The sequence below is a fragment of the Tupaia chinensis genome, unplaced genomic scaffold, assembly GCF_000334495.1.
Source record: "Tupaia chinensis unplaced genomic scaffold, TupChi_1.0 Scaffold000101_1, whole genome shotgun sequence".
NCBI lineage: Eukaryota > Metazoa > Chordata > Mammalia > Scandentia > Tupaiidae > Tupaia > Tupaia belangeri.
In genome coordinates this window covers 4,674,602-4,679,735 of record NW_006159565.1, presented here as the reverse complement: position 1 = coordinate 4,679,735, position 5,134 = coordinate 4,674,602, and positions in this window count along the sequence as shown.

Genomic DNA, 5,134 nt, shown 5'->3' with positions numbered 1-5,134 from the left:
GAATGTTAGGTAAAAAAAAAAAAAACAAAAACAAAAAACAAAAAAAAAGGGAAAACTATTCGTACAATTAAAAAAAAAAAAATTGGATATTTGATGGCTGCAGTGAGCGGTATGGGCCCAGTTGGGTTCTACTTTATAGTATGCTCTTTTTACCCAATGGGGTTTAGGCCTAAAGTCAGACTTGAGTTCATGTAGAGGCATGTGTCAGCTGTGATAACTATTGGAGAGACTTAGACTAATTAAGATCACTGACAGATCATTTGGGGAGGGGTGAGGCACGGAGGGCAATCGGGGATGACAGGGACAATGTGGGAGGAGGATGGGTCATAACAGAGGGAGGGGGATGGGGAATCTAGGATGGTAAAACAAAAGGCAAGGTATGCAGGACACAAGAATTGGGAAATTATTTGCTGAGAACATATATGTTGACGTGCTTGATTGAGCCAACGCACAGTATATATTGGATGGAAAATTCATTTGAGTGTTGCGATGGGAAAAAAAAAAGAAAAATTATAATAAAAAATAAACTATAAAAATAAAAAAAAAAGAGAAGAGGATAGAGAAAGATAGCAAGTGAACAATAGAGGGGATGTTAGTGAGAAACAGATATGGTTTATTATCTGTTGAAGATGACGTGTATAGTATTCTCAACTGGACTGGTCTGGGAAGTATTTCATGATGGGTGAAGTCTTTTAACAAGCAAAATGAGAAATAGTGATTGACTGTTTTAAAAAATTATAATAATAATAATTATTGGGAAATGCATGGAAAAGACTTTGAATGATAAAGCGGGGAGATCGATGCCTCTGTATTGACTGACATGCATGGCATTCCCTTTTGAAAAAGCAATGGAAGTCAATGTAAAGTTATATGTAATCCAATGTAATATAAAGAAGATTATGATAATAATAAAAAAAAAAGAGGGACATCTGATTTCACTTTCAAATGCTTATACAATCTCCAGTTTATATAAAACTTACAGAAATAGTACACAAAACTTCTACAAATGATGGTTAATGTTTTCTGAACCATTGAGAGTATGCCTGCCTGATTATCCCATCACCCCAGAATACTAAGCTGTGTATTTTCTTTTTTATTTTTTAAGAGGTTTTTGCTATAGGGTGCGTGTGCTCGCCAGACAGACAGAGAGAGACAGAGAGACAGAAAGTGAGAAATCACCCCCCAGGGAGGATGGACATGCCGCAATCTCTTCTCCTCCATTCTCTTCTTGGGATCTTGGGCACACACACACATGTGCCCCACGTGAGTTTAAGTCACCGGGTCCAGGACTCAAACCACGGTCGACTACCTGGGAGTCCAGCGACAGCCATTATGCTAACTGCTGATCCCATAAGCTGTGTATTTTCTATGTACAAGACTATATTCCCACATAATCATAATTAGAGCCATCGAAATCAGAACATAACAATTTAGTATTACCCAATCCAACTTTTGCTGATACCCCAATAATGGCCCAAGATTCCAATTCAAGTTTGTGTTGCATGTAGTTGTTTTATCTCTTTAGTCTCCTGTCAGTTCCTTGGCCTGTTCTTGTCTTTTGTTATCTGAATTTTATATGGAGATAGAGTCTATCTGTCTGTCTTTGGCTATAGCTATGCAATTATGTCAAAAACCATGAATTTACTATAAGACTTCTAATTGTAATCTGACAGCACTGAGTTTTAACCCAGTCTTTCCCCTTTCCTTGTGTGTAATTTCCTTCACCAGTTCCATTAGCTACAGTGTATTTATTTAACCTATTTGCTCAATCTCCCATATTTAACCAAACTCTAGAAAGCAAGGCTTCAAGAGGAAGAGTGAAAAAGAAAAAGGAGCTAACTATACTTCTAATAAGCTTTTTTTTTTTTTTTGAGAGATTTTCACTGTAGGGCGCGTGTGCTCGCCAGACAGACAGAGAGAGACATAGAGACAGAAAGCGAGAAATCACCCCCCAGGGGGGATGGTCACGCCGCAATCCCTTCTCCTCCATTTTCCTCTCGGGGTCTTGGGCACGCACGCACACGCGCCCGGCGTGAGTTTTTTAAGCCACCAGGTCTGGGACACGAACCGCGGTCAACTACGTGGGAGTCCAGCGACATAGCCATTACGCTAACTGCTGGTTCCCCTAATAAGCTTCTTTAAGAAGATTGATCCAACTAGGATCTTTTGACCTTCCTTATCATTACAACTTTGGGAGTATGTGTTTTGAGAAATGATTGATTGGAGGGAGTAAATCTAATATAATGGTTCTCAACTTTGGCCGCATATTAAAATCATGTGGGAGACATTTTTTAACTCCCCATGCTAGTCCACACCCCAGACCAATTAAATCACAATCTCTGGTGTTGTAACTCAGTCATTAATATTTTTTTATGCTCTCTGGCAATTCTGATGTGAGCCAACATTAATAATTAAGAAAGCAGAGCTTCCACTTGATGAAATGGGTATAAGGATTAGATTATTAGCTTAAACAGCATTTTTCAGACAGTGTATTAATAAATAGAAGATAGTGTCAAATTGGAGATTGTTGCAAGAGGCTCAAGTCTCCTTTGTGAACTCTAAGGCTTATAATATTTTCTATTTTAATATTTGCCACCCATTTTGTCCCTTGAAAATATTATATCTAGGGCCCAGCAGATGGCGTAGCAATTATGTTGCTGGACTCCCACATAGCTGACCAGGTTCGAGTCTTGAACCCAGTGGCTTGAAACCCACACCTGGCATGTGTGTGTACATGCTCAAGATCCTGGGAGGAGAATGGAGGGAAAAAGATTGTGCTGTGACCATCCACCGGGGGGTGATATCTCATTTTTCCTTTCACTGTCTCTGTCTCTCTCTCTCTGTCTCTCTCTCTCTCTGGCAAATGCATGCTCCCTAAAGCAAAAACCTCTAAAAAAGGAAATAGTGTATCTAGTGATTACCTAATGAAGAACTTGAAGCCCTGAATGTGGCCTTATCTACAATTTTGCTCTGCTTTAAGGGGGGGATTTGTATATGGCATGGTAATCTGCGATTCAGCAGTCCTTATTTCTTAAAGTGTCTCTCAAATGGCCATTGTCTTTTCACTGCCCCCTGTGGAGGGCGGGCTGGAGACTGTGACTGTCTGTACAACAGCTGCCTGCTCAGGATTAAGATTTAATCAATGCTTGAATGAGATCTTTAAGGCCCCTAGATGATAGGAAGGAAAAACGCACAGGCCTTCTTTCAAACATGATCCTTAAATCACCCTTTCCTCTACGCAAAGCTGGAAATAAAGGATTTCAGATCTCAATTCTAGTGTGACAACAATGAAGGGAAACAGCGTGGACCACTATCTCTCTGGCCCACCTCACATAGAGTGATTAAGACAAGCTGCCCTGGCCTCTGTGAGGGCCTCGGTTTCCTTGTCTATAAAGAAGGTATTGAATAAAACCAGTTTCCGAGTCAGCGCAGTCTACATTTCATCTATCTAAGAGATCCTCCCCTGAAAATAACATATACATACAAAATACCTTTTTAAAATTTTATTTTTAAAAAGAATTATTTGTTTAATTTTATTTATTATTATTATTTATTTTGACCAGAGAGAGAGAGAGAGAGAAAGTAAGAAAGCAAGCCACCAGGTCTGGAACTCAAACCATGTGGGAGTCCAGTGCTTTAATCACCATACCACCTGCTTGTCCCCACAAAATACTTTTAAATACACACACAAATACATACACATAAACAAAAAAATAAAATAAAACTACTATATACATGTACACATACATGCAAAATGATAAAATCTTTTTATTTTACATTTTGTTTTTCAATTTATTCCTTGAAAAACTGGTTTCCCCCCCTCCTTTTTTATTTGTCAGAGTACATGTCTGACAAAAGACATGAGAGAGACAGAGACAAAGAGGGAGAGAGAGAAAGTACCCCGCTAGGGGCATGGTCTCACCATAATCCCTTCTCCGTTTTTTTATCCTGATAAGATTTGGGGCACACATACACACATGTACCTGGAGGGTTTTTCAAACCACTAGGGCCAGGATTTGAATCGTGGTCAGCCATTCAGAGTTTGGTTCCATTAACCACTAGGCCAGCTCTCAAAATGATCTAGAAAGTTGAGTTCTTATCCCTCATTCTGTGAAGTTACATTTGGGGATGTGGGGATGAGGTACTGCTCTGAAGTTGCATTGTCAACCAAGCTGGCGAGGGTACCCTGGAAGAAAGGTCTAGAAAATCAGGTTTTGACACAACAGTTGTGACAATGAGGAAGGCCATCTTATAAGAGGGATGCCAAATGAAAGCAAAAGCTGATTCTTTGAAAAGATAAACAAGACTGATGTGCTATTAGCTAGGTTAATTAAGAAGAAAAGAGAAAGGAACCAGATAAATCAAATTTGTAATCAAACAGGTAATATTACAACAGACACAATAGAAATGCAAAACATCATTAGAGGACACTGAGTGACACCAACAAATAAGATAACCTAGATGAGATGGGCAAATTCCAGGACACATAAAATCTACCAAGATTGAAGCAGGAAGAAGCCATAGAAAACCTGAGTAGACCCGTAACAAGCAATAAGATAGAATCAGTAATAAACAACCTCCCAACAATGAAAAACCGAGATCCTGATGGCTTCACTTCTGAATTCTACAAAACTTTTAAAGAAGAGTTAACCTCCCATTCTATTCAAATTATTTCTAAAGATCCAAAAGAAAGGAACCCTCTCAAATTCATTTTATGAAGCTTCTATTACCTTCATCCCCCAAACAGATAAGGACTCGACAAGAAAAGAAAATTATACCAATATCTCTGATGAATATAGATGCAAAAATTCTCAACAAGAGCCTAGCAAATGGCATCCAACAACATATAAAAATGATTATCCACCACAACCAGGCAGGTTTTATTCCAGGGATGCAAGGGTGGTTCAATATATGCAAAACCATAAACATAATATACCATATTAACAGAAAGAAAGATAAAAACCATATGATCATTTCAATCAACGTGGAAAAAGCATTCAAGAAAATACAACATCCCTTCATGATTAAGCCTTTCAGCAAAAGCAGCATAGAAGGGTCATTTATCAGCACATTTATCCAAAACCTATAGGTAACATACTGAACCCCTTTTTCCCTAAAAGCTCAAAACTTTTCT